At 36.9% G+C, this 12,467-nt stretch overlaps 1 protein-coding gene across 5 annotated transcripts in view; it reads left to right on the plus strand.

The window, feature by feature from the left end:
• The window catches only part of LOC122145037 (calcium/calmodulin-dependent protein kinase kinase 1-like), a 33,191-nt gene that overhangs the window by 18,333 nt on the left and 2,391 nt on the right, over positions 1-12,467 (plus strand). For 2 of the 5 annotated variants that reach the window (XR_006160045.1, XM_042756285.1), the window contains 2 exons: positions 7,259-7,312; positions 7,544-7,685. The gene's annotated coding sequence lies outside the window, so the exon portion shown is untranslated. Of the gene's footprint in view, positions 1-911; positions 1,984-7,258; positions 7,313-7,543; positions 7,686-12,467 lie in introns of those variants that run through there. The other 3 variants (XR_006160042.1, XR_006160043.1, XR_006160044.1) reach the window with 2 other exon arrangements.

Genomic DNA, 12,467 nt, shown 5'->3' on the forward strand with positions numbered 1-12,467 from the left:
GCTCAGTGGTCCAAAGTACTTTTTCCGGATGAAAGCAAATTTTGCATGTCATTCGGAAATCAAGGTGCCAGAGTCTGGAGGAAGACTGGGGAGAAGGAAATGCCAAAATGCCTGAAGTCCAGTGTCAAGTACCCACAGTCAGTGATGGTCTGGGGTGCCATGTCAGCTGCTGGTGTTGGTCCTGGTAAATGGTTTACTGACCATTGGTAGTACTGTGCTTAATTGGCCTGCCAACTCTCCTGACCTGAACCCCATAGAGAATCTGTGGGATATTGTGAAGAGAAAGTTGAGAGACGCAAGACCCAACACTCTGGATGAGCTTAAGGCCGCTACCGAAGCATCCTGGGCCTCCATAACACCTCAGCAGTGCCACAGGCTGATTGCCTCCATGCCACGCCGCATTGAAGCAGTCATTTCTGCAAAAGGATTCCCAACCAAGTATTGAGTGCATAACTGAACATAATTATTTGAAGGTTGACTTTTTTGTATTAAAAACACTTTTCTTTTATTGGTCGGATGAAATATGCTAATTATTTGAGATTTTTTGAGGTTTTCATGAGCTGTATGCCAAAATCATCAGTATTAAAACAATAAAAAACCTGAAATATTTCAGTTGGTGTGCAATGAATCTAAAATATCTGAAAGTTTAATTTTTATCATTACATTATGGAAAATAATGAACTTTTTCACAATATGCTAATTTTTTGAGAAGGACCTGTATTTGGCATGACATTTCAAAATGTCTCACTTTCAACATTTGATATGTTATCTATATTCTATTGTGAATAAAATATACGTTTATGAGATTTGTAAATTATTCCATTCCTTTTTTACTCACAATTTGTACAGTGTCCCAACTTTTTTGGAATCGGGTTTGTGTATATATATATGTAAACCCCTCCCTCCAGCTGGTCCGCGAGAATATTTTCAAAAATGTAACCAGTCCGTGGTGTAAAAAAGGTCGGAGACCTCTGATCTAAGCATTTGACTACTAAATGCAAATTGAGCCTTGTGTATAAAGGGTTACTGAGAACATTATATGCAAAATCTACTTCCACCCATGACTAAACCTCACCCACCCACATGATGATGGAAATGTGATTCAGCTGATCTTGAGTGATAGCTGTCCAAACACAGGTCTGTCAGGCTTTGAGACGTCTAAATCCTTTGTGGTCCTCTGAGAGTAAATCTCCTCAATAAAATGTCTGTATTCGATACAGCAGTCAGGCGGCCCAACCAACAGGAAGGACAATGCGCAGAAGACCCCGCTATTGTTGCATCTTCTGCATTTAACTTTTTCATTGTTTCTTTAAATGCCAGACCACAGAGAACATGGTAATTTCTTGTGTCTCAGTAAGTTATGTAAAGGCGTTACATTAAGCTGCTTGAAGGACTTTTAATGGTGCAGGAAGAGCCGTGTGTGTTTAAGAACTGTCCTCCTCCTCCTCCTCGTTGGGCTGTTTTTAGAGGCACACATGTGAGTTGGGTAAGGTCCAGAGTCTCTCAGGACAAGCATGAATTTGCAGCATTCATCATTTATGAATTATGATTACCATTGGCTAAATTTAGTGCTGTGTATGCATCTTCAATATCTCTAGGGCTTTTTCAGTTGGGATGCCCCAGATGGATCCAATCCCCCACAGCGTGGTTAATCTCACGTGTAGTTGGCAAGCACATCCTGTCAGCTGGTTCTGTGGATCCATAAGCTTGATTTGGTTATGGGAAATTGGAAAAACACCAGAAGCTCCTCCCCTTATGCCCCACCCGCACTGCTTGCTCTGTTTCTGGACAGGCAATGACCTGTGAAAGGGGATGCCCAGGAGGTCTTAGCAACGTCTTATGCAGTGCAGGGAGGGGAACATCTTGTAAGACCCATGGCATAAATGATGGGTTCCTCTACATCTGAGTCCCCTCCCTCACCCCCGTAGGACCGGATCATGCCTCCATCCGCCAGCCCGACCCCTCAGCGAGCCCTCGGCCCGTGTGAGTAAATGAAATTAGGCTTTTCTACCTCTGTCTCCATCCACTAATCACAAATTCACTAGCTAGAAGTTAGTAGAGGTTAGCTCAGGATTTGGCAGGGAATGTGCCTGCTGCTAATTTTGTTTTACAGTCTGTAGAATGAGGATGTTTCGTATGTCTGCTCTCGATGACAACAGTGATATGTGAGAGTGAGTGGCTGTGGCTACAGTAGCTTCCCTGAGACAAGATAATCTTCGTTATTCAATTAAAGTGACCTGGATTACAGACTGACACACTCATACCTGACACTAAACACGCTTTCTCTCCTTTGGACGTGTGTTTTAGATACTCCAGTCGGTTTTGTGTGTTTAGGTTTAGGATGTTTTTGATTTTTGATTTTGTGAACAAAATATAGATATATTATTTTTTGTGAGTGTTATTATTCTGGTTGGTGAGTGTCTCAGGGGTTTTTTTTTTTTTTATGTGTGTTTTGGTTATCTAGAACAAAATGATATGATCTTAGTGTGTCCATGCAGCTTATTTGGCTTTTAGTTTTAAATGAATCCAGGTCTTGAGCTTGATTCCCAAGCGTGTAATCTAGTTTTACCCCGACCTCAACTGACACGCTTTCATTTCATTTATCACGGTTAATTTCAGCTTTAATAACATTAATGAAACCTTGCAACGGACATGTAAACAACATTTGAGAAATATTGAGATTGTACTGTATAGTTTAAGAAAGTTCTTTCACAAATATGTCAAACAGAATTCTACAAAATAAAACATAATAAAAGCTAAAACTGATAAAAAAAAAAAAAAAAAATTAAAGAATAAGTTGTGAAATGTTATAACAATTTATAGTAACTGTTTACTGTTTTAATTATATTTTTAAATGTAATTTATTCCTGTGATGGCAAAGCTGAATTTCATCAGCCATTATCTTCAGTCTCACATGATCCTTCAGATATCATTCTAATATGCTGATTTTGTACTACTGACGAAACATTTCTTATAATAAATGTTAAAGACAGTTTGTGATAAATAGAAAATTCAAAAGAACAGCATTTATTTGAAATGGAAATCATTTTTAACATTGTAAAAGTCTTTGCTGCTGTTTTTGTTCTAGTGACACTGCAAATTTCACTGCTAAAACAGAAAATTGACATACATGCTAAATGGAGATGATGTGTATAACTTTTTGAAAAAAAGTAAAGAAAGAGGTGACTATTGAGAAAGAGAGAAGTGATGTTTTGCTGTGTCAGCTATGCTGAGCATATGGAGAAAATTCTGTTTTTGGTATCCGTAGTGAACTCGTTTGTGAACTTTGGGCAGATTCTAATGGTGTCTAATGTCTTCAAAACTATTTGGAATCCTTCATGGTTGTCTGGTTGTAATTATGAATCCAAATGAACCATTTAAAATGAGTCTGTGATGAGACAAGATGAGATGCTATTCAGAGATGAAAAGGAGAGTTGAATGTTTGTAGAATGACTGCAGGGTGGAGAATGAATGTCCGCTGCTTCCTGCCCCCATGTGATCCGCACTCACATTAGCACAAGTGTGTGTGTGTGTGTGTGTGTGTGTATGCACTGTTTGAAATGGATCCTTCTTAAGGGCTTAATGGCTGCAATATAAAGCTGTTGTTGATTGTAAAGTAGATTCTGAGACCGCTTTGTATGATTTTCCCATCATATCTCTTCATTTTCTTGTCAGGTTTTAAAAATTGACCTTTAAAATATAATTTGGTTTCTTCTCTGGTGGGTGAAAGCAAACTGACGGTGTCTTCAAAAATGCTGTGCGGTTGAGTTAAGACAAAACACAAAAATAGTGAGGTAGTCACTAATCAACCTCAGACAAATCGACTGCGAAAAAGATTGCTGGGACTGTTGCTCGATAAAAAATATATTGATTTAAAAATATGAATATTTTTTATATAAATAAAAAATATAATGACAGTCACATTTTATATCTACTCTTCTGCCACAGTGATTAACATTATTGTCTTTAAATTATCTTTATTTATTTGGGCTTTTCTTCTAATTTCTAATTACATGAAATTACTTAGTTTCACTCAAATGTTATTTAAAGTTCTTTGTACTTCACAGAAGAAAGCATATAAGCTGAACTTAACCTGTTTGTGTTGCTGTTGATTTATTGTTAATATTTTGATTTGCATTAGATTGTATAAAGAGAATAAATGTTGAAATGAAGTGTTATTTTGTGTATAGGGAGAGATGTGTTAGTGTTTAATGCTCTGTTATGATGGGAGTTTCTGTTATGTTGCAGTTTTGATGGGCTGTAAAAGTTAATATGAGGTATATAATACGAGTTAACATGATGTTTATGCAATCTAATTGTATGAGTTGATTTAGCCAATAGTTAAATTTGATTGCAGTTAACATGCGTGTGTAGTGCAAAATTCAAATGTAAAGTTCTGCTACCTTATTAGGGTTTACAGTGCAACAGATAGATCGATTAAAAGGTTTATTGACAAACTGTCACAGTGTTTTTTCTCTCTGTTGTCATCAACTTCCTGTTGTCACTCTAGCCTGTTCCTTCCTGTATCTCTGTCCTCATATTGTGTCCGTTCTTAGTGTGGGATTACCAGTGATTAATGAATCAGTCTGATTATACCACATCAGCAGTGAGGATTAGTCTCTGCTGTCTGTTACTGTATGAATTAAGCTTTCTCTCAGTCACTGTACTTGCTCGATATGTAGATCATGAATCTACCATTATAATAGATTAACCAGATTACAATGTTACATACATTAAACATTTTCTCTTATACTTAATGATTAACATGCTGCATTTCCATTAAAATCATGGTACTTTCTTATTAGTGTAGCTTCTGTATACATGTTACAGTAAGATGTATGCTTGTAGCTTGGGTTTACCAGTAGGCTGTGAATGCTATACATTGGTAGATTTCAGCATGCACACACATGCACAGACACACACATCAGTGCTAGTTAAAGCTGTTAGGTCTGGCCATAAGCGGTAGTTCTGTCTGTAGGTCAGTGCACATGCCCGGGGCTTCAGACGTTAAAGATGTTAGCTGGTTGTGTGATACTGTGAACTTCACATATCGTGTCTTGTACAGTAAGTCTCAGCTTTAATGACGTGTTGATTTGTACTGAGAGAAACATCCACCGATGAGTTAGGTTGTGCATCTTTTGGAGTAAATGCAACATGCTTTTCCCATGCATGACAAAATCATTTGTTTCCTTTTATTTATATATTCCAACAACACTAAAACAATTTCAACGCTGAACTACTCCGCCTATTATATAAAGTATCTCCTGTTCATGTAGGTTGATGATAGGAGCATGTCTGACTGTGCATAATCCATAAAGGTATTGCTAAATTCACATTTCATGTTCCAGGTGGCCCTTTAAGTAGATGGACAGCAGAAAGGCCCTGGACCATTTGCTGAGGGGACGCTGTATTCTTTATGGACTGTAATGTGTTATAAATGTGTCTAAATTAGTGTCTGGATTCAGACTGTCTCTAAGCGGTTGTCTTTGTTGTACCTGTCTAATATCCAGTAGGGCATCTCTCTTGATGTCTCACTCTGTTGTATAGCTACATTTTCAATTCTTTCTTTCATCTTTGCAGAGCATGCGATTGAAGTTTCTCTCTGAGAATAGTCTTCGTTTGGCCGTTCATCTTCTCACGCTGGCATTCTCTGACAGCCTCCTCTGAAATCCCCATCCCACTTGTATCTGTTGGCAGCTCTTTGTTTCCTTGCTGACTTGAATAGGTTTAAATGGTGCTGCTTCATGTTTGGAATTAAGACTCGTGGCTTAAGACAGCAAACCAGACCCAAGAGCCCTGTGACATGTGCCGCATCCTACATTTGCTCTGAAATCCAGGCCTAGCCGACACAACGGGTTTGTCAGAGTTCTCCGCAGTCGAAAGCCTCAAACATCTTTTCTGGAGAAGGCAGAAAATGTATTTTAGCTGGTTCTCTTGCATGTGGAGTGCTGGAGTTTTTCGTAAGTGGCCTTTTTGTCCACATCATACAAAAGAGGGCAGTCTGGATTCCTGCTGGAAAAGAGGGCGGTAATTCTTCTCTTAAAAGACCAGCATTTATTTGAATATAGTGATTTTTTTGTAACATTATAAATGTCTTTACTGTCACTTTTGATCAATTTACGTTTATTCAGCACCCTTGCTGAATAAACGTATTAATTTCCATGCACAGTGCTCTGTGTTTTTAAATTAGTTATTACTTTACTTTTTTTTTTAAAGAACGGAATTTATTATACTGTAAAAAAGTGTCACTGTCAGCACTGAAACAGGAAGATGGCTTCAGAGAGTTGGGGTTGAATTTTGATATCACAATTGATTTAATTTTCATACAAAATTTTCTCTGAATCTGAACATAATTGAATCAAACCTGTCTGTCACAGGAAAGACCATCATCTTAGAGACTTAACTTTAGCTGTTTTAACAGAATGAGTCACTGTAGATATCATTTTATTCACAAAACTCAGTGCTATTTTCGAGATCAACAGCAGAAACAAGGCGGTACACTTTTTTCACTTTTTTCATTTTAACCCTTAACTGTCACCCCCAATTTCTGAACATAGACATGAAAATGCACTAACCAAACTTTAATTGTTATAATTATTATTGCAGAAGTGAAATCATTTCTAAAAATGAGAGTATAAAAAAGTTACAGAAGTTTAAATGTATTGTACTAATTTTTCAAATATTTTACAAAATAGTTTTTAATCCAAAGTTGCTGTAAAATTAAAAGGTTTAGATTGTAAAATACTGTAATACATTTTTGTAATATAACACTTGACACTTGCCCACTATGGGGAAGGAGATCGCTAAAAGATTTTAAAATACCATTTCCATGGTAAAGCAATGTCCAATTTCAAAATGCTTTTCACTGTATTAATTTTGAGATTTTAAGCTTTCAAATGATTATAAATATATGTGATGGGAAAAAAGACAAAAAAAAAAAAAAAACGCGCCAAGCATCCCACAAGCAGGATTCATATCATCCATTTTCCAGCATACAGCTTATAAATGATTTATCACCTGTAGATCACCTTTATAATATTGTAACATATAGATTATTTGCCAATACTTTCAGATTATTTGTATGTCTTCCCAGCAGTGCTGACAGGTACTGTATGTACTTTACGGAGGAAGTAAAGCTCATGTTTCAGGATGGGTTCACAATATTTATTTTGAATAACGGGTTTTGAAGGCTCGTATACTCTTTGTGTTGACATTTACTCAAACTAGGTTAACAGAGTTTTTTTTATATCACTCACAGATCCCTTGCTGTAGAGAGACTAGTGGAAGAAACATCCAATGCTGCAAGACTGAGGTGAGTATGTCCTACTTCATCTACGTACTTAATAAGATCCACTTTATTATCTTAGTGTTACAATTATTTTTGACAGGTCCTTTTAAAATAACACACCTGATTACATCAAGACATTTGTAGATCCAAAAGGGCAGCTTAACGCAAGCAGCAGCATATTAAACTCTGTAACTGTAATCTGTCTATTTGTTCCTCCATGAGTGAAATCCCATTTGTATTCATCTGCATGTACAGTACATTGGCCGTGTCCTCAATCACTGTGTGCTCCAGCAGTTTAAAGCCTGTCAATATTCATCTCATCAGTGCTCCCACTCTCCCTCAGCGCTTACCAGCCTCTTAAAGGGAAAGTTATGGCTGTTTATAGACGTCTTAGATGGTAAGACTATAATGCATCATGTATTGTAGCAATACTTTTCTATGCATTTGGATGTACAGTAGCTGGAAGAGGTTAAGTGTGTCACTTAATTGTTTAGTAGCCCAACCAGGAGGTCTTTCTTTGCTGATTATCTGGCTGGCTAAACCACTACTAGAGTAAAATAATTAATAAATATTGATTTTAGCCTTCTTTTTATCCAACATGTGCTTGCAGTGGTAGTTTTAGTGTTTCACAACCGTCGGACAATTGACAGTTGTGTAAATGTTTAAACAAAAATGGAAGTGTCTTAGGCCATTAGTATTTTCACAGACAAAAAAAATTCTGTTATTTATATCTTTTGCTGTAGTGTGTCAGTAGGAAATATCAGTTTACATTTCCAAACTTTCCTTTTGTCATTAATTATAATAATCCAGTGAGATTTTTGTTTGCACAAGGAGTCTTGACAACAGCCAGTGCTCCACGCAAAGATCAGATCTCCATCTGGAGTGACAAGGAAAACAGAAAAACCTGAAACAGGCTAAATTCAGAAGAACTGTGGCAACGACTCCAAGATGCTTGAAGAAACCTACCTGCAAAGTTACAGTACTGTGAAAAGTCATGTGATTCCAGACGGACTGGATGATGCTGAGATCAGATCTCTGTGTGGAGCACTGGATGTTGTCAGACTCCTTGTGCAAACAATAATCTCACTGGATTATTACAATTAATGAAAAAAGGAATGTTTGGAAATATAAACTGATATTTCCTACTGACACAATACAACAAAACAGAAATAACTGTCTTAAATTTTTGTTGTTGGTGGTGAAAAATAGTGATATTATTATTATTTTACTACTGATATTACTATTACTACTACTACTACTACTACTACTACTACTACTAATACTTTTACTCAGTAATCTAGTTTTGCAGTCTGGTTTTATTCATGGCTTTTGAGCATAAGGGCATGTTGTGCAACCTGTCCATGTTGGCATCTGCCTAATTTGGCTTCTACCAAGTGACAGATGGATGTAAGAGCATTTTTCTTCCCTTTTAAAAGTTAAAAGTATTTATTTTGTTGTCCTACATATGAATGATCATATAGTTGCATTTTATTATTTGCATTAACATTGTTTTTTCCCCAGCTTTCCATGACTCAATAATAGCACCTACTTGTTGAGAACCACTGTTGTAGAGTGTAGAAAGTTTATGGTGACACACCATTCATTATTTTCTATTTCAAAGCACATCTTTCTCCCTGTGTTTAGTCAAGCGATAGTTTGCTGTTTATCTTGTCTAATAGCACACGGTTCCCGATCACCACCCACTGACTGATACAGCGCTAGAACCGTTTGGGCGCTGTTCCCTCACAGTTTGCATCAAAGCTTTGGTGTTGAATTGAAGTGAGAGGAGGCAGAACGTGGGCATGGAGCATTGCAGTCGTTCACCTCTCCTCCTCCTGTTTTTCCTCTGCACATATCCTTCACTCTGCTCTGTGCGTTCCTCCTCATCCGGAGGGACTCGCTTTAACAGCCGCCATAAATGCACTCTGCTTCTACAAGGATGCCTGCTAGAGCTCAGCTCTGCCAGTGCAGGAAGAATGTGTGTGTGTGTGTGTGTGTGTATGTATGTGTGTGCTCACTAAAGTCTGCTCACTGCATACAGATGTCTTGGATTGAAATGGATATCTAGCACCTGGGTGAACAATTGAAGCATCTGTGAATGCAAACTCACACTTACACACTGAAAAACACGTTGTGAGTTGCATTCTCTTTGACGTTAGCATGTTTGACGATAGCAAGTACAGCCTGTTGGGCACAAAGCAGGTGAATTATGTGTGGTAATAGCATAAATCTATATAGCACCCACAAATACTGGGTTAAAGAGTTTTTAGAATGAATTGTGTTGTGCTGGGTTAAGGTGTTTTTTGTGTGGTTATTTCTTTATTTTATTTTGCTTATTGTGCTGTTTATGTTACCATTTTAATGGGGGAAAATACAATTACGCAAACATTCATAGAACATGTGGTTCACCTCACACCCGATTGCATGAACAGGAGGATATGCAGACAAATAGAAGTCATTTAAGACCTGTAGCATGTAACAGTAGTCTCTCACATTCCATGGTGGTGAAAGTATGTGTCTGGATGAGTCAAAATCTCTGTTTTAAACATGAGTCCTGATGAACCAAGAATTCTCTTACGGTGCCTCTCTGTTGTTATCAGACGTTGTTATCAGATGGCCATCTGCCCAGGAGGAAGTGAAGTCTGAGGATTACAATTTTCTCTTTTTTAACTGTTCTGCTAGTCTGTGAACACAAATTCACATACATCTACAGTGGCACAAATCTAATTTTGTAGGCTATATATTCAATGTGTGTCAGAGCTGGCGTATCTGTACACATTTAGAAAGTCAGCTGTGCGTTGTTTCTACTCTATGTTGTGCTTGTTGTCAAATACTTTAACATACTATCATATGTGTTTATAGTGAAATGCTTCCGCACATGATTTTGCTGAGCATGTTAGATTTTGATAAGCCAAGGGTGCGTGGCTGCCCAGTGGATGTCACATGCAGTTTCTGCTACACTGTGCCCATGTACATTTAATTTCAGATGCCGGTTTTTATTTTTTATTTTTTTTAAGGAATTACTTTCATTACGAATGGACAGATTAAATTGATCAAAAGTGATAGCACATACATTTGTTTCATAATATTCCTATTTCAAATAAATGCTGTTGTTTTGAAATTTCTATTCTTCAAAGAGTCCTTAAAAATATATATTAAGTATAAATAAAATGATTTCTGAAAGGATCATGTGACACTGAGGACTGGAGTAATGGCTGCTTAAAATTCAGCTTTGTCATCACAGGAATAAGTTACATTTTAAAATATTATAAAATAAAAAAGCAGTTATTTTAAATTGTAATAATTATTTCAAAATATTTCTGTTTTTACTGTATTTTTGATCAAATAAATGCAGCCTTGGTTCAACAGCTTTAAAGAATCTTAACAACAGACATTTTGAATGTATTACAGAAACATTTAATATATTTATATAATATTTCGATTCTCAAAATAACATTTTATTGGATACAATTGTATCTGTATTTTCTATAAACATGATTTTAATGTTAATAACTTAAATGTTCAGTAACTTAGTAAAATAAATTCATAATAAAGATTTTTTTTTTTTAAAAAAGGGACCTAATTAATTTAATTTATTAATAGTGGAGTATATCAATACACACATTACTTAAGTATATTTATTTACAAATGAATGAAAAATGCACATCATTTGCAGTCTTAGCTATTTGTCTGTGGTGTTAATGACTGAATGAATGGAACCTTGGATGTGTGATCATAAATTAAGATTTAAAATTTGATTTAGATTCAGACAGATCTATATTAGTTATCAGTGTAGTGTGTCTGTGTTTATTGTGAGGCATTTCTTATGCATTGTCTTAATAGGTATGTGTTTGCTCTCTGTAAGTCCCAGAAACAGCCCTGGCCTAATAAAGATAAAACTGCCCCAGTGCTGAGCCTGGCAGGAGGACAATGCTTTGACCCAGTGCTAAATCAGGGGCTCTATGAACTCTGCGCTGTGAGACATTGGTGCCGTAATGAGTTTTAGAATCCTGGGATTGATCCCGGTATGTTAGTGTGAAGGCCTGGCTCATGAATATTAATTAGCTCGTGTCAACACATTGCCAGGTAGTCTTGCTAGACTGTCTAGTCACGTAACCTATTTAATATTCATGAGCCAACCCTTCACCTTGGTATTTATTCATAAAATCTTGTTCTGTGCAGATACGCTTTTGTTGTGTATAGAGGATTTGGCACTGAGATACAATACTAGATCAGCTTTACAATTGCTCATATATTTTCCTGTTTTAATAAACCGACTCATGTTTAGGATGACAGATTTAGCAGTCTAAGGTTAAAGTGACTGTGCCTATGGTTTCATCTGTCTCAGAGATTTTGCAGATATATGCATAGAAATATATGAATATATATACTTTCTTTATTTCAGGATAGGCCAACAAAATATTTTAATACCAGCCATTAAATTTCAGTTTAGTGGTGCCAGTTTTAAAAGGCATCTTCTTGGAGAAGAAAACCTCCAATGTTTGGCCAGAATATTTTGGGTAACCTTGAGCAATAGTATAATGTAGCATGTCCCAAATATGTCAAATTGAGAGTGGCTCCCTTGACATTTGCATTACAGGATTTTGCTGTGTTTCTAGAGCCTGTCTCATGCCTCAGTCTCTCCAGCCCACTATAGGACAGAAAGGAATAAGTTGTGATGACATTTTTATTGTTCAGCTGCATTCCTATGGTTATTCTCCATGCCCTCATAGAGGATTCTCTGAAATGGGTTGCATGTGAAACAAGACAATAGCAGTAAGAAATGAAGGGAGATGTGTGGAACGGTATTATGAGATTGGATGAAGAAATTCATTCCTACGTCGTTCTCTTCTGCTTTCTGTCACTCTGCGTTTCAATGTAGAGAGCTGTATTTCCACCTCTTTTATCTATACAGCAACAAAGACTTAAGCAGATGTCCAGCGCTGCTTTGATTCTCTCAGCATGAAGCGAGCAATATCTGATCATAAGAGTGACATTGATGTAAGAGGAGAGCACTGTGGCCTTGCTGCCAGCAAACGGACAGGCAGGGATAGGGATACCCACTCAGTCTGTGCAAATTTTGGGCACTTCAGCCAATGTGTGAACTATTTGCATAATCTCTCAGCCCTGAATAGCAGACATTTAGAAGATAAACATTTGACTGCCATTAAATTAATTG

This window comes from Cyprinus carpio, chromosome A5, assembly GCF_018340385.1.
Source record: "Cyprinus carpio isolate SPL01 chromosome A5, ASM1834038v1, whole genome shotgun sequence".
NCBI lineage: Eukaryota > Metazoa > Chordata > Actinopteri > Cypriniformes > Cyprinidae > Cyprinus > Cyprinus carpio.